Raw genomic sequence first — 22,069 nt, 5'->3', positions numbered from 1 at the left:
CCTCAGTTTCCCCGCCTGCGCACCTGACGTTAGACTGCGCCGACACCTGCGCATCCCTTCGCGCGAGGGCTCGGCCCGGCGCAGCGCTTGGCTCAGGCCTCTTCGCGTGGCGTCACGGGCGAGAAAAGCCGTGGCGCAGCCCAGCCCCGGTATTTGTCCGAACACAGAACGCGCGAGGCTGCCGCTGCCGCCGTTTGCCCCGCTCGGTGCTTCGGCCGCCACACGAGCGCCGGGCTCTGGCGGGAGCAAATTAGATCAGGGGAGCGCAGCGCTAATGGGATCATCTCCAGCGCACCGCACGCAAGGATAATCCTCTGCCGAGGAAGGGGAGCGCGCACCCCTCGGCCCGAAGGGAGGATTTTCTTTACCCTGCCCCTAATTTTACCCCTTCTCTCTTTTTCTGGAGAGCGGGCGCCGGCTAGGGAGGTGCCCAGTGCTCGCTGCCGAGGGGAGCTCGGCCGCAGACCTGAGCCCACGGCTCCGACGGCCAAGCCGGCCTCGGCACCGCGACAGCGTCCTCGGCCGGCGTGGGCAGCCCCGTTGCTGCCTCTCCCCCTGCTCCCTGCCCCGGCCGCGGGTGGGAGACGCAGGGAACCAGGCTTCCCTTCACCCCCTCCCCTGATTTTCTTTATCCTCTCTACAGCAAAACGCCGGGATTCTCAGAAAAAACCGCCACGCCGCTCCAGCAGCGGCTGGATCGCGTGCGAGCCCCCTCCTTCCCCGCCGTGGTAGCGCATCCCCGGGGTGGGGGGCAGCGCGCACAGCCCCCGCCAGCGCTTACCCCCCGCCACGCACCCTCCTCGCAGGAAACGCCAACCACGGCGAGCGCCCCGAAGTTCTCCGGCGAGCCGGCCCCGCTTCCCTCCACCGGCTGGGGTGGCTGCGGGATGCAGGGAGCGGGCGGGATGCGGGCGGGAGAGGCGTCATGGCTGTAGCATCCCCTCGGCTGATCCGCTGCTTGGCGGGTGCGCAGCCAGCACCCAGCACCCATACACGACGCGCGGAGCAGCGCGATCGGCAGGAAAACGGGTTCCCCGTTGCGTTTCCATCGCTGCCGCGGCGCAGGAGCCCTGGTGGGGCTACCGGGGCCGAGCCCTGCCCTCCCCAAACTCGCACCCCAAGGGAAAAGAGGAGACGGAGGCACCTTACCGCCCTGTGCAGGTGCAGGAGGACTGGGCAGCGCCGGGGAGGCTCAGCCCCCCAGCCCCATCCCCGGCTGGAGACGGAGGGCGACAGCTCTGGTTAATCTTTAAAGGGTTCTGGAGAGCGGCGCTGCTTCAGCATCTCCTTCAGCATCTCCATGGTTACATCGCTGACCCAGTTCTCCTCCCAGCCCCAAGCAGGGGCAGAGCGGTCCGGCTGGGCGGGACGCGCCTCGGCGGGGCTGGGGGCATCCCTGCGCCAGGCTTCGGGCGCCCGGTGACCCCAGCTGGGTGTCACGGACCTGCCGGGGAACGCCAGAGCTGGGGGGGGGGTGAAAAAAAAGTGGGGAGCAAGGGTGGGGAGGGTCGCAGGAGACCCCCCAGGGAGCCAACGGCACAGGATGCAACCTCGAGGAGCGACCCGGGGCTGCGAGGGAGCCCTGGCCCCAAGTGTCCCACTGAAATAGAAACGGGGGGGGCAAAACACGGATGGGCAAAATCGGGCGCCTTGGCGAAGGCTGTGGGGAAGCGGGGAGGAGCTGGGTGGGTGCCCCCACACAGGTGGGGAAGGGTCCCTGATGGCAGGGGAGGGGAGGAGGAGGAGGAGGGAGGGGATAAACAAGCACCTGGCCAGGAGCTGGCTGGGATGCTGCCTTGCTGTGGAAGGAGGCTGAGGGGTTTTGGGGGCCGTCTGCTCCCTGGAAGCCCCCAAGGTGGGCTGTCCCCAGGGGGAGCTGGGGTCCAAAGCCCTGGCAGTGGGGCAGCGGCTCCTCTCGCCCCCCCAGCTGCCCCCTGCCCGGAGGGAGAGCGTTGAAACGCTGCTGACGGCTGGAGCAGGTAGGCCCTAAAATCGGCGCTTTTGGGGAAAGAAAAGCTCGTTAGAGCTGCGGCTGCGGGGCCCTGCCAGCCCGCGAGGCGCTGGAGCGAGCGCGTGCTCCTCCTTGGACTGGGCAGCAAGGCGAGGGCTTGTTTCCCCTCAAACTGCTCAGTTCTAATGAATTGCTTCGGGTTTGCTAGGCAGTTGCTGATATAAATGTAATTGCCCGGCGAGAGGTGTAATTCTGTGCGCGTGAGCCGAGAACTTGCAAGTAACTGCAGCTGCCGGCGTTGCGCGTCGCGCTGCGCGGGCAGTTACAAAAGTGAAACTCTGGCTGAAACGCGCCGGAGGCATCAACCCCCTGCACCAGCTCCCTGGGAAACGGGAACCTTGGGATTAAAGGACGGGTCCGAATGTGCTCCGATTGTGGGAAAAGCGGAGCCGGGAGGGGAGAAGCTCAGATGGGGCCGAGGGTCTCGTGGAAGCCCCTGCCAGCCCCTGCCCCTGGAAAATGCCTGGCTGTCGAGCGAGCAAGCGAGGAAGAAGAGGAGGGCCAAACTCCGTGGCACGCTCCTCCCGGGCTGCTCCAGCCCGGATGATTCTCCAGGAGGCAGGAGCCCATGCTCGGGTGGGAGCAGGAGGAGAAAACAGCGGAGCTGGGACGGCAGAGCAGCACCAGAGCCGCTGGTGTTGGCAGCGCCCCGGCACGCGGGGCTTTGCCGAGGAGGCGACGGCCGGAGGTTTTTCCACCGGGATGGGAAGTGCTGGTGGTCGTGGTGTGGGTGAGGAGCTGGAGGTGACAGCGGCCAACGCTGTGGCTTGGGGACATCCCGATGGGATGAGAGACGGCTTCACGGAGCCCCACGGGCACCCACGTCGGCCCCTGCCTGGTGGCCTGATTTTGGGCTCAGCCCCCCTCCGAGAGGCCAGGAGCCCGGGGCCAGCGCCCTGGCCGCACCGTCCCCTTCCCCCGTGTCCCTACGTGACGTCTGCCGCGCGGTTAAATCAGATCTGTGCTGAATCCCGTCGTTTCCTAGGCAACATAAAAGAATCAGAGGAGCAGAAGCCACCCGGCGAGGCTGCGGCTGGGGGACAGCCAGCTCCCGCCGAGCCCAGCCGGCCGGGTTAGCGGCCCGGCGGACGAGGGCTGGCGGCGCTGCGGCGAGCGCCGGGGCATCCCTGACGGTCCGGCCTCATCCCGTGGATGTGCCACCCGGACCAGGCTCCCGCAGCGCAGAGCTCGGTGCCTCTGCCTCGGCTGCCCCCAGTGCTGGTTTTTGGCCACGATGGGCAGCTTGGGAGGGAGCGGGACCTCGCTGGGGACAGGCGCGTGGCCGTTGGCATTGGCCACCTTGAGTCGTGCAAGGCTGCAGCCGCGTGCCCCCAAAAACCGGGCCGCTTCCGTGGGGAAGCAGTAGGGACGTAAGAAACCAGCCCAGGGCCTTTGGTGGCCCCCGGGATGGGATCGCCGGCACCCAGACCCCCACCCCTCGCTTGGTGCTCGGCACTGAGGGCGCGCGCCGCCGCGACGGGGCTGGCGCCACGCTCCGCCAGCGCGGAGGGGCCGCGGAGAGGAGCTTTTCCCGTTACCCAGCAGCCGCTGCCTTCCCGGCTGCACGGCCCCGAGCTCTGCAATGCAGCTCGCACCGCTCGTCTGCTGTGTGTGAATCCCATCAATATTTCATGGAGCTGCTTCCTCCGGGGGAAGGACTGCTATCAGCTCTGGCGTTCTGCTGCTCCTACCAGCGCTCCTCTTTCGCAGAGAACATCTGATTTCCTTCCACCGGCGGCCAGCAGCACCCCGCTTCCCTCTCCTTCCTGCCCTACAAACGCCGCTTTGCCTTTCGGGGGCTCTGAATCCCACGCGGGCCAGGAGCTGTTAAGTCCCCTTGGGTTCAAATCCAAGTCCTGACCACCTTCCACCCCTGGTCGCTCCAGCCCGCTCACAGCAGACGTGCCCGACGCTACGTCCCCGTGTTGGGGTCCCCAGGACCAAGCCACCGGCTCCGCAGCCCCAGGATGGGTGACCAAACCCACCCACGCTCCCTCTGGGCCCCTCCAGCTCCATGTCCAGCAGCCGGACGGTGAACGTGGCCCCGTGACAGCTTGGTGCCAGCCTGGCCGGGTCCGATCCTGCCTGGCTGCATCCAGCCCGCAGGTCCAGCTCGCTCCAGAGCCCAGCGGGAGCCAGGCTGCTTGCAGAAAAAGTTGCTTTTTAAGTGCTAAGGCTGCACTGTCACCGCAAAGCTTCTTACGGGATCAGCAGAAAACTTGCTTGGCTTGGGAAGACTTCTGCAAGCCGGAGCGATGCCAAGAGACGGCGGGAGCCTGGCACTGCCCACGGCAATCGTGCGCCCGTGGCGCTGGGGGTTCTGCGCCCGACCGGCGACAGGAGCCACGGTGGTTCCCCTAGGCCGGCAGCGGCGTCCCCGGCGGAGCAGGGTCCAAGGCTGATGGGGCACCGAAGTGGCCGCTCCCGTGAGGTGCTGCTCACCAGAGCATGCGTGCCTTGGCTGGGGACAGCGGCGATGCGTGCGTGCCCGAAGCGAACGCCAAATGCTCTCACGTGGCTCCAGCACCCGTCAACCAAAACGGGTGCGGTTCGGTATCTGCAGGCTGAGATCTCCAGCTCCGGGAGCCCCTCCGCCTGCGGAAGGATGAGGAGCCCAGCTCCCACCACCATCCCTCTGCGGGCCAACGCAGCGGCCCCGGGCAGGCGGGGAGCCCCGGCAGGCAGCGAGCGCGGGGTGTCAGCAGGGCTGCCGATCCTGCGCTAAATCGCTTTGACGTAATTACGAACCGAGCCCGTTTCCCTGCGGCTTGAGATGCCGCGACAAAACATTTGAAAGTGCATTGGAATGGGTGCAAGGAGATCGTGCCGCATGCCTTGGGTTTTAATGAGCAGGAAAACTGGGCGTTTTCATATCCTTAAACTGCACCTTGCACCGCCGGGATGCTTCCCATAGGGCTGTGGCGCGGCAAGAGCAGGCACAAGCCCACCAAGGGCTGGGCTTGACGGGCAGCAGCAGCGGGACAGACCCGGGGTGTCTGGGGGAAGCCGGCAGGGATTTGCCTCCTAATTTGGGATGCAAGGAGCCAAGGGAGGAGCAGATCAAGATGCCACCATCTCACCCTCTGTCCACGTCCTGCAAAGGCCATTGTGATGGGGGCTGCAAGGACGAGGTGGAAACAGGGGACGAAGCGAGAGCCCTGGAGCGCCGTGCCTGCGTAGAGGAGCGCTGGGACAGGGCAGGCGGCGGGAGCGCGCGGAGGTACGCGGCTGTTCGGGAGAGATGCAAAAGCACGGCAGAAGGGCCGGCTTTCAAGAAGTGTTGTTGTAGAAAGAAATGGGCAGACGGCGAAACTGGGGCTGGAGGCGAGAGGCGCGGGGAAGCGGCTGCGCGACGCAGTCCTGCGGCAAGGGGACGAGCCCGGGGTGCCGTGCCCGGCAGCGAAGCCACTCGTGCTGCGAGCGAAGCCCATCCCCGCCCCGCTGGGGACCCGCGGGCTCCTGCTCTCAGCACGCTAACGAAAGCAGCAGCGCAGCCCCACGGGATGCTCCCTGTGCCCCGACTGACGCAACTCAGCTCCGGGCTCGCTGTTTCGCTCGGCCTCGCAGGACCCTTGCGACGCTTCCCGCACCCCCAGAGCCTAGCGCGGCCACCGCCTCCCGTGGGGACGGCGCTGCGGCTCCATGCGAGCGCCCAGGCAGTGCCACCGGCTCTGGGGACCCCGTCGAGGCGCAGAGCAGCCATCGCTCCGCAGCGGCTCAGTGATCGCGGTGGCCGGCCAGGCCCGTGCCTGTTCAGGTGCTTGCCCGCTGCGGGGGACGAGCGATGCCCGTGCCGCCCTCGGGCTTCTCCCCGCTTACTGGAACCCCAGCTGGAGTAAGAGGGAGCAGCGCAGGGGCCTCTGCCCGTCCCAGGGCGTCGTTTCGCTCCTCCTCACCGGTTCTCTAATGGATTTCCCTGCAGAACCGGCCGCAGCGCCTGCCCAAAACGCCACGGAGGGCAGAGCGGGCTCTCCAGATCGAGCGGAGTCCAACCGCTGTACGAAGCACAGGCTGGAAACGCCGGGAAGCCCGGGAAGAGGTGAGTGCCGGCGTTACCCGGGCTGCTCGGTGCGAGGACGAGGCCGCGAGGCAAACCCTCCCCAGGCAGGACCCCCCGGTTTTGCCGGTCCCTACCCCCGTTTCCCCGGCGGTGGGGACCAACGTGCACGGGACGGGGTTGACGTCAACGGGCTTTCAGCGGGGATGATGGATGGCACGGGAAAGCGGTCCCGTTCCCGAGCTGCTGGCTGGGAAACGCTGCCCGTGGCCCTGAGCCGGGGAGGGCTCCGGTAAACCGGGGGCCGGGGAGCCCTCGGGGGTGAGGGGAGCGCGGGTGCAGCCCCCACGCTTTCGGCGCTGCGACGCTTTCGGGGTGTTCACGTCTCGGCTCAGAGCTCGGGGTGTGTTTTAGGGGTGCCGGGTGCATCTCGTCAGCAGCACCGGGGGGGGAGCACTGGGATATCCCACCGGGGGTCGGGACCCTTCCTACCCCCCCCCACCCCACACCTCGCGCCCATCCCGCTCCTCCCAGGGCACCGCATCCGCGACGGGCATCCCCCAAAAAATCCCCGCACCCCCTCACCCGCCGCCGGGGGATGCTCCGAGGCGGGTGGCCGCGGGGACCGAGGCTGTCGCCACCCTGGGGGGCCCGGGACCGCCCCCCCCCCCCCCAAACCCCCCCCCACCGCCGCCGCCGCGGGCACTCACCGCTGCCGCCGCCGCCGCCGCCCGTGCCCGCTCCTCCCCTCGGCCCCGGCGGGCTGCTGGGAGCGGCGGGCGGGGGAGCCCCGGCCCGGCCCGGGCTGGCGCGGAGAGGGGCGAGCATCCCCCCGAGGGGCCGGCCCGGGGCTGCCGGGTGCCCCCCCACCCCCCCACCCCAAAAGCTGCCGGCTGCATCCCGCTCCCGGCAGCCGCAGCCCAAAAGGCAGCGGCCGGACCCTGCACCCGGCAGTCGGAGCTCAAGGGCTGCTGGCTGCACCCTACACCTGCCAGCCAGACCCCGGGGCCTCCAGCCAGGCGCTACCCCCATCAACTGGACCCTGAAAGCCTCCAGACAGACCCTACCCCCATGGATTGGACCCCAAGAGTCACTACCCCCATCAGCTGGACCCCAAGAGTCATCAGGCAGATGTTACCCCCATCAATTGGACCCTAAGAGCCATCAGGCAGGTGTTACCCCCATCAACTGGAGCCCAAGAGCCATCAGGCAGATGTTACCCCCATCAACTGGAGCCCAAGAGCCATCAACCAGACATTACAGCCCTCAACTGGACCCCAAGAGCCATCAGCCAGGCACTACCCCCATCAACTGGACCCCAAGGACCACTAGACCCTCCACTCCTCAACCAAAGACCCCCACAAGCTGCCAGTAGGACCCTGTGCCTGTCAGCCAGACCCCAAGGGCCACCAGCCAGGCACTACCCCCATCAACTGGACCCCAAGAGCCATCAGGCAGATACCACCACCATCAGCTGGACCCCAAGGGCCTCCAGCCAGGCGCTACCCCCATCAACTGGACCCCAGGAGCCATCAGGCAGATGCCACCACCATCAGCTGGACCCCAAGAGCCTCCCTTCAGGCGCTACACACGTCAACTGGACCCCAAGAGCTGCCAACTTGACCCTTCTCCTACCAGCTGGATCCCAAGAGCTACTGGCCAGACCCCGCTTCTGTCACCCAGACTCCAAGAGTCACCAGCCAGACCCCCCACCCACTGGCCAGACCCCCAGGGCTGCCCCACGGGAGCCTCCAGCCAGACCTGAAGCGCTGCCAGCCGGTCCCTGCTCAGCCTGGGTGGCCGCGGTGCCTGCTCCTTCGGGAACACATAAATTTCCCCAGCTCCGGTCCCTTTCGGCTGCCGCCGGAGCGGGAGCGTGGCCCTCCCAGCGGGACGGGGACCAAGGGGCCGCTTCTTGTATCCTGGTTCCTTCCGAAGGAGCAAGTTTGAGCGGGGAGGCAGCCCCGCTTCCCGCTGCCCTTGGACTCACCTTGGCTCCTGAACGCAAACACTAATTTCTCTCCAAGCAGCGTCGCTTTTTACTCAGGGTAAATTCCTCCAGCGCTTCTCCTGCGTTGCCTCCGCCGGCTGCGCACCGCGTCTGACATGGAGCCACGTGCCAGGAGGAAACCCTCCTTTGCCGACTTTAACTCTGTCCCTCCCTAAAATAACACCGGGCTTGGATTTCCCAGGGGGTGGGCTCCCCACCCGCACCACGCCGGAGGTCCCGGGGCTGCCACCGGCATCCCGGGCCGCAGGGAACCGCCTGGCCCTCGTGGGCAAAGCCTCCGCTGCGTTCCCCGGGTCAGGGTCAGGGCCCGGGGGCTGATTTGGGACCGCGTCCCCGGGGCGGGTTGGTGGGACGGTGCTCAACGGGCATCCCTCGGGGCAGGCAGGACGGGGGTGGGGGGAAATCCCCTCCGGCGGCAGCCGCTGGAGGGGAAGGGGACGCGGGGGAGAGGCGGGATGCGGTGGGTCCCAGCGTGGAGCACGGGAAGGCTGGTTGAGGAGCAGGAATAGCTGCAAGAACTAAATATGGAAACTTGGATAAAACATCGCTGAAGTAGGGAGATGGTTTCCTAACAGAATTCAAAGCATATAAACAAACTCAGGGAGGGAGAGAGGTTGTCTGGAGGGGGCCTTTATGAGTAATATTTAGAAAAACTGACTGAAAATATCTCGGTAGGGAAGGCTGTTTCATCAGAGCCAGCCTCCAGCCTTGTGCGGAAAGCGTCGGTCCTGGGAACGTACTGGTTTTGGGGAAGAGATGGTGAAACCACGCGCCTCGACGGTGAAAAGCCTCTCCTTCTAACACTTTTAAACTGCCACATTTCAATGATAAAACGTGAAGTTTTGTGGCAATAATAAAATAATAATGACCAAGTTTTCAGTTCGATTGGCAGGAAACTTTCTGACCGACTCCTGTTTTCTGCTTCCCTTAGCAGGTCGCTCCGGGATCCTTCGCTGACATCCTGCTGGGAGAGGCTCCGGCTCGTCCCCGCGCGCTCTGTGCGGCACCGACAGCCCCACAGCCGATCCCCTGGGAAGCGCTCCCTGGAGCGAGGTGGCCGAGAGCCCTGGGCTTGCACTGGGATCCCATCGGGGCTCTCCCGTCTCTTAATTCGTTAAGGAGCTCAGCGCTCTGGTTCGTGAGCTCCTCAGCACCTTCTCCGTCCCGGTTTGGTTTTGCGCTGGCGAAAAGGGGGCGGTTTGATGCGATTACTCCAGCGAAGCCCACGTAAGAGGATTGGTGGAGCTCAGCTCTGTGGTACCGCGGGGGCTACTGGCGGCGTGAGGCGCAGGACGAGCACGCCGGCCGCGGGGGTAACGGAAAGCGCGGCACAGGCTTGGCGAGCCCCGCTGTTGTGGGCACCCCAAACCACGGTGTCGCCGCAGGGATTCCACAGACCCTGTGGGCGCCGCAAGCTGCAGGGGTCCGCCCGCGGCGTGGCCGCTGCTCACCGCAGGCAGAGGTGGGTGTAACGGGCCACAGAAAACACCAGCAAAGGGGGTGGAAATGCTGGGGGCTGGGGGTCTCGCTCCTGCACCGTGCCCTGCTTCTCGCAGAAGGAGTTCCGCTGAGGCGCTGGAGAATCTCTTTTTGCCGTTCTGCAGGGAGCAATCGCGTCAGGTGGGCTCACCAGTATCCTACTGGAAAAGCCGGCGTGGTTGATGCACGCTGGGCACCGGCCAGGTCAGAGGCGCTAGCGCACCATCTGCTTCTCCTTGCCGCGCTGCAGGCGCTGGGAGAGCCGCCGTCCTGAGTGGGACCGAGCGAGCTGAACCGAATCCCGGCCCTGAGCTGGGAGCTGCGTCCGCTCCCCGCTGCCGGCGAGGTGAAAGCGCTCACCTGGCACTGGGGTCTCCCGGTCAGAGCTGGGCCGAGCGTCGCAGTTCTTCTGCAGCTGTCCAGGTTTCCAGATTTTTCTAACTCCGGGCGTTTTTCATTACTTCCGTGGTCCCTGCCCCGGGACGGAGGGCTGGGATAACTTGGGGGAGCGTGACGGACGGCTGCCGGGGGCTCCCGGCTGGGCCAGAGAAGGTAAACACAACGGGGGAGCCCGCAGGACTAATGGCCCCCAAAACCTGGCCCTAAAGAGCCTTTTTTACACCAGCTCTGCGAGGCAGTGTGTCCATCCCAGGTTTTTTTTTGCTCAGGGACAGTTGCCCCAAAGCAGCAGCTTACTCGGGCCGAGTCCAGCGGACAGCCCCCAGGAGTGCTGGGGGACGGGAGGGCGCTGAGCCGAGGAGAAGGGCCAGGCGAGTCCCCGGTTTTCCCAAGCGTCGGACAACTTCAGCCCTTCCAAAAACCCGGCCCCGCGGCGCCGCCAGTGCGTCAGCTCCTCGGGGTCTCGCTGCCGGCGCGAGAGGGAATCGGCTGAGCAGGTAGCAGATGTTGGTTAAGAGCGAAATCAGCAAACCACACACGGATTTATGCAAGCACTGATAAAGCAGGGAGCGGAAAAGCGCTTGCTGCCTTTTTTTTTTTTTTTTTTTCCCCCTCCTTTCTTGTTTTCCTTGGCTCCTCCGCGTTTCGGACAGGCTGACACAGAGACCTCTGCGTCTGCAGACGGCTGCCATCCTTCTTGGGGAAGCAGAGCGGCTCCGGACAATGCGTCCGTTGCTGCCGGGAGAGCAGGTGGGGAGGAAACGGAGCACCGCGGGCGCGGCGCGACGGTGCACAAAAGGATTCAGCAGGAGGAGGAGCGGGGAATTGTGCAGGAACCCCTCGAGCGGGGCCTGGGCCCTGGCAGAAAAAAACAGCTGGTGAGGTTGACAGCTGTGCCCAGCGGCAACGTCAGCAGCAGTGGCGGCTAATTGATTTATAAATGAGTCATGTCGAAGAAGGGCCGGATAGCGTTGCATGTCGTCACCCTCCAACACTACAACAAAAGGAGGCGAGCTTAGAAAGGGTGAGAAATAATTTAAAAAAAAACCAACCCAACAACTAGCACGGCTTTTATTTCTCTTGGCTGCCTTGCAAGTGCCCTGAGATCACAAAGTCGCGAGACTTTCAATAAAACTGCAGGAATTAGCAGCAAATCTCCCGCTTTAGTGCCAACGCGTACTGCTCGGGGCAGCCGAGCTCTGAAACCGCAGCGTATGCGGCGACTCGTCCCGTTTCCTACCCCTGGGGACACCTCACGCGACAGACACCACGCATCCAAACCCCCTGTGTCTGCAGGATGCAGGAGGGATTTCCTCCTCTCTTGCGCGGAGCCCGTGCAGCAAAGTGCTGCGCCAGAAACTTCACCTGCAGACGTCACCAGTTTGGGGAACTCCAGGGGAAGGGGCTGGGGCTGGGCAGCAGCCACGCGGGACCCGGCTTCCCTTTCCCATCTCAAGTGACGTTTCAAGAAGCAGGCAGGCAAATCCTCTTTCTGGCTGTAAATTGGATGTGAATGATTTGGGCAGCAGAAAGCCCGTAAGGAGGTAAAGATGGAGTCACTTTTCAGGACGCGCTTTTTCATGGGAAAAATACTGAAGCAGCATGAGTCACGCTTCAGTGTAACATGTCCCCGAGCCAGAAAAGCAGTCCCTGGAAAATGAGATAGCTGGCTGCACTGGAGCACAGACTTTTCCTTGAATCAGCTCCAGCTCGGGTAGGATAGTAGCAGAAGGTTACCCTGTGCTGACGGATCAAAGGCCCGTGCCATGAGTGTTGGACAGCTCAGTGAGGTTTGGGTTGGACAGCTCTCAGGGCCGTGACAGGCAGGGCTGGAAACTCTCCCGGACGAGCCAAAAAGCTGAAGGAGAAGCAGCTCCTGCACCGTGGCTGGGCTGGCTGAGGGACGCGGAGCTCCACCTGTCAGCCCCGGCAGGACCCTCGGGCTACGATCCCTGCGCTGCTGCCTGGGGACAGCCAGGACCGGCAGGTACAGCTCCATCCAGCGCCTCGGGAGGGAGACCGGCAGCGGGCTCCTCGCCCAGGGGCCGCCCCGCGCCAGCCCACCTCGGCCTAAAATGGAGCCCAGGCCCGGGCAGGCCTGGGCCGGGGGTGACCTGGGCCAGGCCCTGCCGCACCCAGGAGCTGGGCTCCCCCTCGAGGCACGGCCGACACCCGCGAACCCTCAGGCCGAGGCCTGGGCCCCCGCCCCGGGCCGTCCGGACCCCCCCCACCCCGGCGGGCCCTCCCCCGCCCCGCGGCCCGGCCCGGCCCTCCCCGCCTCCGCCCAGCGAAAATCTCGCGAGATCAGCCGCGGGTCATGCGCCTGCGCAGTGCCGCGGATCAGGGGGGAAAAGGGGCGGAGCGTCCGCACCGCCGTCTGACAGATCCGCCGCCATCTTGTTTCTCGGCCGCTGGGCGCTCGCTCTGCTCCGGTTGGCCCCCCCCCACACACACTTCTCCTCCTTCCCGCCTCCCGCCCCGGTCGGGCCAGAGGCAGCGCGGGTGCCGGGCGGAGGAGGTGGAGGCCGCGGCGCCGGTCGGCCCAGTGAGTGCGCGGGGAGCGGGCGGAGCGCGGCGGGGGGAGTCGGCGGCCCGTGAGGGGGCGCGGGGCGGGGGCGGCCCGGGGTGGGGGGGGGGGTTCCCCCCCGCCATTGGAGCTTCGTTCCGATTGGCAGAGCGTCACCGCGCTCGCTGATTGGCCCGCGCTGGGGGAGGCGGGGGAGAAAAGCTGCGCGCTTATTGGCCGCCGTGGGGCGGACCGGGGAGAGGACAGGAAACCGGACCGTTTCCCCGCGCGGCGCGGGTCGGGGGGTGGCCGGGCCCGAGTGGGAGGGAGCGCGGCCTGTGCGGGCCCGGCGTTGGCGGAGCGCTTGGGGGCCGCGGGCAGCGCCCGGGGCAGGTGCTGCCTGACGGCGGGCAGGGCGCGGAAGCCTTCCCGGGCAGTCAGCGGGCGGCGGTCTGCCGGGCCCTGACAGGGGATGTGCTACGGGAGAGTTCGGTTTCACGTGCCGGTGATCCTATATTTTACCGATCTCTAGGGATTTTTTTTTTTTGGTTCACAAAGCCTTAAGGGGGCTTCTCCAGAGTCTGCCCCAACACTGGTGCGAGGAGGAAGCGGTTGGAGATGAGTTGCGAGTGTCTGGTAAATGTCTGAGGGATTGTTTAATCTGCGCCCCAAACCCGGGGGCACTGAGAACTCTGAAAATATCTGTGTGTAAATATGGTCTCCCTAGATACTGCTTTTTCCTGAGCTGAGAACAGGGAAGAAATGCCCCCCAGTAACTGGTAAAGCACTCTGCATTGACAGCACTATGCGTATGGCATGGGTGAAGGCAAATTGTTTTGGGCTGGGTTGGATTTCATTCAGGTCAGTTCACTCTCTGGCCGCGTCGTTAGCTGCGTGGCTGTCCGGGGGTCAGGGCTGGGGGTGGGCGCAGGACAAGCGGGGTGGCAGGACAGCTCTCGGATGGCAAGGCTGGTCCGTGCCTTCTGTTGGCTGAGCTGTGTCCCAGGGCTGGCTCCAGAACCCAGAGCTTCAGGTTGCTCACAGAACAAGAAGCAATAGCACTGGCTACTTCTTCTGGAATGTGACTCTTCATATCGCCTTTTGAGACACTTGTTGAGTGAAGTATTCTCCATGTGCTTATGAAAAAATGCTTCTTCTCTGTCTCAGTAGCTGTCTGAGTATGGGCAATTAAAAGGAAAGTCTCAGCTGGCTTCGCTTGCGACGCGGGGCAAACAGCCTGTGGTTAACAGCTCCTGTCGTCCTACATCCAGAAAATCCTGGGTCATCAGCCAGGTTGCTGCCGTTGCCCTTGGCAACATCGCGTGTCTTTTCTTCAGCTTACCCGTGCCCTCCGCAAATTAGGTTACGTTCTTGGACTAGGCTGCTCCTGCTGCGTCTGTGTTTGTTTTCAGTTGATCCGTGCTCTGGTACCAGCCTAAACTTACCTGGGCCCAGCTTACAACCCCTTAGGCGTTGGTCGTTGTGACAGCCTGATGTAATCTGTCACCTGGCAGCGCGTGCTCCGTCACAGCCGCGGTGGGTTTCGTGTCACTGTTACAAGGGCTCCTTTGAGATGCTGGCTCGCGCGGGGGCTCGTGGCCTTCGGGCTGCTGTCACCACCCCGAAGGGAGGGTTTGGGCCTGTTTTGGGGTGAACACGGAGTTCTTGGGGAAAGCAAAAAGCGGTGCCTTGGGTCGGAGCTCCGAAAGCCCCGCACGGCGCAGAGCGCCGTTCGCTGCGAGCGAGGACTGAGAATGGGGTGCAATCCCGCCGGCTCTCGGGGCGCTGCGGGTTGGCTGGGCGACCTCGAGCCAGCCGTTGATCCCGCGCGGCCAGCCTGCGCCCCCTGGTTATTTTGTAAAGATAAGTCGTCTTCGTCACTGTGCGTTCTCACGCCACGCGTGAGTAACGGGCGGCGACGCTTTCTCGGAAGTGCCGCAGCCTGCAGAACGCAGTGACGGGCGACCGTTACTGGGTGAGGAGCATTCTCTTCTCCTTACGTCTTCCCAGTAGCTTTGTAGTTAAATCTTTCAAGTGAGATTTTGGAAATTAGCTCAATTAACAGAGCAAAAACGGCCGCAGTGATTGAAATAAGCTGTTTACTGCAGGTTGGTTTTGTTTTTTTTTTTTTCCCCCACTCTCCTGAGGAATTATTCAGTACAGTGAGAGCAGGGGTGGCTCCCGTGGCCGCGCTGGGTCGTACCCACACGCAGGAGAGGGGGGCTCTTGCTCCGTAGGTGACGGGGGGGGGGGGCCGCGTCGCGGTGCGAGAAGGCACTGGAAGCGCGTTTGGGCACTCCCGAAATCGCAGCGCGGCGTTCCCGCTGTCCGCGGGGGAAGGTGGTGGGGCTGTGCTGGGTCTGTTTCGCGTACCGCCTCAAAGTACCTCGCATACCTCCAATAGCGAGCATACCGCAGCTCCGGGGCCTGGGGAGCGACACCGGGAGGGAACAAAGCATCGCAAATTTTACATTTTTTTTTAAGATTGATACTTTTTTAGATTGAATAAATTACCAGGAAGATCTGTTTTTTAAATTACCCTCTCCTTGCCAGCTGATCCAGACTCATTTAGTGTGCAGGACTGGGTAGGCGTTGGCTGTGCGCCGTCGTGTTTTTTTTTCCCCTCGGCCGCTCTGCGTATAATCCTGTAAGCACGTCGTTTCCGAGCAGTGAATCGCATCTTGGAGCGCAGCTGGAAATCCGCTGGGGCGTCGCCGATGACTTGGTGCGAGCTGTGTGTCTGCAGAGGTTAAAATCACCGCCTGCGCCTCGTGAACGGCTCCTTCCCAGCTTCCAGTCGCATCCCAGAGCCGCCCGGCTGTTTTTGGAGGCCTCACGGAGCGTGGCGCGGGCGAAGCGAGGCTGGCGGGCTGTCTCGCGCGTGTGCTTAAACGGGGGGCAATCTGCAGCGTGCGCGGTCCGGGGGCGAAACCGCTGCCCGCGCTCGCTGGAGCCGTACCGGCCCGCCTGGCGAACCGGGGCAGTTGAGCTGGCGGGAAAGCAGACTGGCTTTTTATTTTCCAAACTCGGGATAATTTTATTTTATTTATTTATTTTTTTTAAGATTCTGCACCATTTTTTTTAGTCTCTTTATTCCGCTGACAAAGCGCCTGGGTGTGTTTGGTCCCGGTCACCGCGCAGCCCCACGCACGAACGTTCCGGGTGCCGGCGTCCCTGCGGCGGGCGCGCTCCTTTCCCTCGCTCCGCGGCCGTAACGGCTCGGCCCGGCCCGGGACACCGGCCCCGTGTGCTGCGGCCCCACTCGTGTGCGATCGTGGGCGCCCGTACGGGTCACCGCCCGCCGGCGCGCGCGGCCCCGCGACCCGGCCGGTGCCGCTCGGCGCCCCCCGTACCGCAACGGCGGCCGCGGCGGCGCTCTTGGAGTGACAGGGGTTTCGGGCCAATCGGCGGCCGCCTCCGTTTAGTTTGAATAGGAGCCGAGCGGCCAATAGGAGACGGCGGGGCGGGCGGTGCCGGGCGCCGCTCTGACCCCTGCGCCGCCTCTCAAGGTAACTTTAAAACAGGAAGTGGACGGCGAGGTTGCGCCGCCGGCGGCAGCCAATAGGAGCGCGGGGACGCAGCTTTCCCCACGCCCCCGACGGCGCGTAGCCAATAGGCGCGGACGGGGCGGGCACAGCAGGGTAGGCTGAGCGGCGGCTGTTAAAGGGGCCGGCGGCCCGGTCCGGCGGGGACGCGGAGTCCCGGCAGGCAGGGGTCAGCTCAAAGACAAAGGGATGGCGGGGAGGCCTGGGGGCCGCCGCCCCCCGCCGCAGCCGCCCCCCGCCCGCCAGGCAGGGCCTGCAGTGCCCGCGGCCCGGTAAGTTGATCGCGGCGGACCGGAGCCGCGTTGCCTGGGGCGGGGGGCGGCGGGGTGGCTGCGGCCCGGCCCGGTGACGGGGGAGCAGGCCCCGGGGCGGCGGGGGCTGCCCGCTCGGCCTCGGGCTGTCCCGGCCTTGTGTAGCGGGAGAAGCGGGGAAGGCGGCGGAGGGGGGCAGCCCGGGGGCTTCGAGGAGCGGCGGGAGGCACCCGGGTCGCGGCGGGGCCCGGGGCTGAGCCCCCGGGGCAGCCCGTACGGCTGGGGGCACGGCGGGGCCGCGCCCTGCGGGGAGCCGCGCCGGGGTCGGTAACCGGAGTGGGGGGACCCGCGCCGGGGACACAAAATGGCAGCGCCTCCCCCCACCCCCAGCCCGGGTCCGCCGCCGAGCCGCGATGGAGCGGGGGGTCGTCGTCTGCCCCGGCTGCCCTTGGCGGGGGCTGCCCGGCCGCGCAGGAGCTGGCCCGCGGGCACCGGCCAGGAACGGGGCTCTTGGGGGGGGGGCAACGGAACCCCCCGTCACCCCCAAAGCGCCAGCCAAACTCCTGACAAGTATAAGCAGCCCTTTGTTTTCTTTTTTATTTGCAAATAAGTACTGAAGGTCACGGGAGCCCCGCAGCCCAGCGGTGACAGGCGGAGGAATGGGGTGAGAGTGCGTCTTAGCTTAAAAGTTTTCCAGCGTAAAGGGCTTTCTCGGCTCTCCCGGTGACACCCCAAACTCTGGCCAGGCTGGGCTCTTGCAGGGCTCTCGCCGTCAGAGCGGTGCTGCTGCGAAAGTTGCTGGAGCTAGGCCTTCCTTCGCTAGCAGGAGTGACCTTGAAATACCACTGCTCCGAGTTTCGAGAATCAAGGACAAAGTTTGTTTACACACTTTGGACTGAAAAAAAAAGAATCAAAGCGGAAAAAAATGAAGCTGCTCCCGGTGGCCGAGGGCATCGAGGACGCGGAGGATAGTTTGTAGATTAGAATTAAAGTTAGTTTTCAGCGAGGAGTCAAATCACATTGCAGACATTCCTTCTCCTCTGCTCCTACCAAGAGATGCTAAATGTTGCTATTACTGTCCTTGCCTTCTCAGGGATGAACTGGGTGACACAGCTCGGGTATTCTCATTCCTGCCCTTATCTTCTTTTTCTATTCCCTCGTTGCTAATTATTGACCTTAAAAACACTGCTTTGAAAATGAGAGGTAATTATTGAGCAACTTATTTTTGCAGGGATGTTAGAAAAGTGGGCCTTGGCACATGAACCTGATCTGTGCTAACAAAGGACTGCGTCCTGGGGTTGAACTTCAACCTGAATGGTCTTTGAATTGTTATGGTGTTGGAGTGTTATTTTGGGTATTTTAATTAAAATTAAGACTGGTGAATAGCATCACCTTGTCACAGGTAAAACTTACTCAGCTTTCTGTGGCGTCTGGCACAGTTTTGATCCAAGAAGGGGGCAGAATGAGAAACATCCCCGCAAGTCATCTGTTAATAACGGTGGCTGCTCCGGTGTGTTAGTGGAACAGCAGTAACTTCTGCAGCAGGCTGTTGGCCAGAATCGGAGGATTTACTGTGAGTGTGAAGGTCGTTGTTAGCATCTTGAAGCAAAAATGAGACATTTTAAGGTTTTTCCCTTGAAATTAAGGTGCATTCAGCTGCTACGTGCTTTTGAGGGGTGGCAGAAGGTGAAGGAACCTGCGGCTACCGTAAGAGGAAATAAGAAATCCTGCAGAAGTCTTCGTTGCACCCAACATTTATCGTATTTCGTTGCTTAAGCTTGCAAGAGGTTGTAGCTGCGTAAGAATAGGTACTGCTTGATCTTTCTAGGTCAGGAGCAGCAGGAAAAAAACAAAAGCTTTTGGTAGGACTGTGAAGGGATTTATGAACAAATTACATCAGTCCTGGCTTTTTATTTCAGCACCGTGAGGGAAAGGAAGGGCCTTGGGTCCCGTTGGACGCCACTCGTGAATTATTTGTGTGTCCCCTCTGCCCCAAGGGTCCCCGGGGCTTTCCTAGTCGTGCTACGCGCTGGAGATGCGGGCTCAGAAAGCAGGCTCACCTTTTTGTTTAAGGGCTTTTTTTTCCATGCTTGTTTTCTGTACTGACTCAGCTGGCAGTGCAAATGGTGAAGGTGTTAAGGACAAGTTTACGGTGGGAAAGTGCTGTGCCTGGGTTGGGCACCACGGTGGCTGGGGAGAGGAGGAGGAGGAGGTGGTGTGTGAAGGGTGGTGAATGCCCGCAGGAGGTCACCTTTCAAGCCAGTGTCTTTGGGTTTGCTGGTGTGGTTTGGTTTTTTTTTTTTTTTTTATTTAATCGGACTAGTATCTTGCATTTATGTAATGTGGCGTGACATCTGTATTTTAATAGTGTGGGCACAGGAGGCGGTTTCTTAATTTCAGGGCTTAGTGATCTGCCTGTGTTGTAAGTGAATTAAATTCGTATAGCTGCTAACTTAAACTCTTTAATTATTATGTTTTGATAAAGAACACAGTTTACCGTATGTTTCAGAAGGTCAAAAAATGTAGCAGCTCTTACAAGGGGTACTGATGGCAAGATCAAACCTCAGGATACCTGCCACAGCTTCCCAGGACTTACAGGAAGTTTTGTTTGTGTGTTCTCAAAACCTTACGATTTTCTACATGCTGAGATTTCGTCGGGGGGGTTTTCTTCCGTTGTCTGTTTATAACTTGCTCTGCTATTTGGTCACTTCCTGAAAAATCAAAATGGGTCACTTCCAGTTGTCTTTTTTCATTCAGTGAAGGTGACCCAGAAAGGTACAGATTTGCATGTTTATAATACATAATTTTTTACGAATTAAAAAGGAAAAAAAAAAAAAAGAAAAGAAAAAAAGAGAGAGAAAGGCCTGGTTAGACCATCCTGTCTGCCTATTAAGCAGTACAGGTTGTGCGTCAGTTAAGTAAGATCTGATCTCAGGAGGCAAAGGGTTACGGTTGTTTCTATAAAAAAATATATTTTTAACTTAAGATGCCATTTGATAATTTAACTTACAAAAGTGACTTAAAAACAAGTAAGAAGAACTTTGGAACGGGAATATTAGAATAATCCCTAGAGAAAGCCCTGCACCCACCCAAAGGCGGTACATTTATTTGACTTTTCTCCCCAGAATGACTAAGTTCACACAACACGTGCCCAGTTAGGGACTGGCCTTTCACTCTGCATTCTAACTGGAGTTGTTGGGAATAACTCGGATTTGTCATTCACAGTTTTCCAGGTTGTACCTGCTGCAGTTCGAATCATTCTTTCTGCCTTCCCCTCTTCCCTCTCTAGCAGCACGGTGGTGGTTGAGCCTAAAAATGAAGAGCGAAGAAACACGCGACGCTCAAGGCTGCGTTAAAATGAAAGCGTAACTTTGCCCTGACTGCGCGGCAGCATCCGTGCGCTAGCGGAGTGTCGTATGACGGCTGTCTGCTGGAGGTTCATGGCGAGCGCCCAGTTTAGCTTTTGCAGCTAAATTGTGTGGCTGTCAGAAGGATGAGAAAATAAGAGGGCACTCATAGGACTTTTTATATTAAAACCTCTTAATTTAATGCAGAATTATGTATAAATAATTCAAAAATATCAGCTGACATTTAAAAAAAACTCTCCGGGCTGAATGTCTTTTAATCCGTACTGTCTTAACAGGTATTTCGCTTGTGCTCCAGAGCCGTGCACGTGTATGTCGTGTGATCGCAACTACCGCTGCCTAAAATACAAGTAAGAGAAATGGGCAAACCAACCCAAATGCTGGGCAGACCCCTCTTGCTTTTGTGAGCTGTTGGGGACAGCAGCTCGAGGTGGTCCCTGCTGAAACTATCACTGCATTTTGAAATGTTTGAAGCGCTTTCTGAATCAATGGAGCTTACCTCTTGGTTAAGACTGCTGGTGCCAAAGTAGTGTCTGTGGGCCTGAAAATGTTTGGTTTTTTTTTTAAAACTGAAACTTTGAGTTATTAATATACCATGTGCTGCGTGTACAGGGTACATTCAGGGTACTTGTGTTTTGTTGAGTCCCCGACGTCGCTACAGTTGTGAGACTTCATTCCCATATTGGTACAAGTCTGGGTGAGGTGCCTCCTGCCTCCGAGAGCAGGGCACCGCCTCAGTGTTTCTCACTGGGTTTTTTTTCTATAAAAGTGCAAGCACACAACTGTCCAAGACTGAGACAGTGTAGTTTTGCGAAGGTGAGATTGGTATCACATTTTTTTCTTGTTGTCCTCATTAAGGCACGTATACCAGGACTGGGAAATCCATTGTGAGGCGTGTAGCTTGTAACTTCTTTCAAATTTATAAAGCCGCGATACGTAATGTCAATTTTATGCTAAGCTGGCTGAGATTAAAGTTCGTAAGGTGAAGTACATGATATGCAATATTGTTTTGGTATGTGCCAACATACACATCGTGTGAAGTAGATTTGACGAACACACTTCACTTAAAAGAGCTTTTCCATTTCTGCTGGCTGTTTAATTTAGGAGCTGGAGAGGCAGCACGATTTATCTCAGACACTTGTTATTATTTGTCTGGGAATTTTCTTCCTCTACTTCTTAGTCCGTGTGCTTGCCTACCACAATTGCGCTGCAAAGAGCCACTATTTAATAATGTTTAACTGTTTGAAACACCAAATATCAAGTGTGACCCTTGTGCTCTTTCATTCAAAGAAGAAAGGAAACTAAAATAACCAGTACAAACAGAAATTCCGATTATCTTGTTTGCTTTACCTTTTTAAAGAAAAAAAAACTTGTCCTGTGCTATTTTTTTGCTGGTGTTCTATTTGACTTGGTGCTGCACCGTGGAGAGGTCACTTCTGGATTCTGGAGCATGATTTCTGGTGCCATGCTGTGCTCCTGGTGGGTTTCTGATACTAGCATCTCGTGTATTTGTGTGCGCTCCAAAAACCCTGCCCAGTGTTAAATACAGTCTGTACGTATCTTTGGTCTTTCTTTGCGCAAATTACTGTGGACTGCTGCTGGAGAGAGGACTCTGAGCAGGGCTGCTAGGTACTCAGTGCATTGCGAATAGAAATGTAATGCTTCTGTAAAAGTAGGCATTATTCCTGATTTTTTTTCTTTTTTTCTTTTTTTTTTCTTTCTCCTGAAGGAGTAAAGCCAAGTGACGGTTGCCTGCCCAAGACCACAGCGTGCCATTGTCTGCGCTAGCAATTGCCGTTAACTGCAAGGTCACACTGTCTGCTGTACTAAGGTATGAAACTCTCTGGGTGCTCATGTGTGTTCAGTAAAATGTCAGAAGGATATTCTCTTCCCCTGTGCAGCTGAAGCAGTTTGGAGACTCGGTTCTCCTTCCTGCTGAGCACGCAGCACGTGCCTTCCTGTGCTCGGTGCCTGGTGAAAGGTCCTGGCTTGCTTGCAGTTTGATGCTGCTCTCTGCAAGATCAGGGCTGTAACTTCATCGCAAAGTGGGTATCAGGAAGGTTATCTGGCCCTTTTCTGCTTTGCATGAATGAAGTCAGAGTGGTTACTCCGGCCCTGCCACCTCCACTCCAGAGGAGCCGGGATCAGCTCTGCTGGTTGCACTCTCTCCACGTTGAGTGGGTAGTGGAGAGGCAGCTCTTACCCCAGCAGCCGAGCATCCAGGAATGGGAGAAGGGAGGAGCAGAATTCTCGCCGTAGGTACTGGGGTGGAGAGGGGGAGAGTGGGAGGCATGCCTGTGTGCGATCCAGCAAAACATCGATTGCAGCGCTCTTAGCAGCAGACCAGCAATGGGAGCGGTGCGGAGCCGATTTGGCCCTGCTAGCTGCTGAAACCAAACCTCGCTGGTTTAACGGGTGGTCTGTGGTGTTGGAAGCGGGAATCCAGATCCCTCTCTCGGACTTTGCAGCTGCTTTGGGCTTAAATCAAATGCTGTGCCTCTCATG

At 60.4% G+C, this 22,069-nt stretch overlaps 1 protein-coding gene across 7 annotated transcripts in view; it reads left to right on the top strand.

Annotated features, from left to right (window-relative positions):
- The first annotated feature begins 12,284 nt into the window (after positions 1-12,284).
- The window catches only part of NFYC (nuclear transcription factor Y subunit gamma), a 34,798-nt gene continuing 25,013 nt past the window's right edge, over positions 12,285-22,069 (top strand). For 2 of the 7 annotated variants that reach the window (XM_086765032.1, XM_086765026.1), the window contains exons 1-2: positions 16,080-16,220; positions 21,294-21,395. The gene's annotated coding sequence lies outside the window, so the exon portion shown is untranslated. Of the gene's footprint in view, positions 12,443-16,079; positions 16,221-19,842; positions 19,915-21,293; positions 21,396-22,069 lie in introns of those variants that run through there. The other 5 variants (XM_086765029.1, XM_086765028.1, XM_086765027.1 and 2 more) reach the window with 5 other exon arrangements.

The sequence above is a fragment of the Chlamydotis macqueenii genome, chromosome 22, assembly GCF_036417535.1.
Source record: "Chlamydotis macqueenii isolate bChlMac1 chromosome 22, bChlMac1.mat, whole genome shotgun sequence".
NCBI lineage: Eukaryota > Metazoa > Chordata > Aves > Otidiformes > Otididae > Chlamydotis > Chlamydotis macqueenii.
The sequence above is the reverse complement of the archived record's forward strand: the minus strand, read 5'-3'. Positions and strand labels throughout refer to the sequence as shown.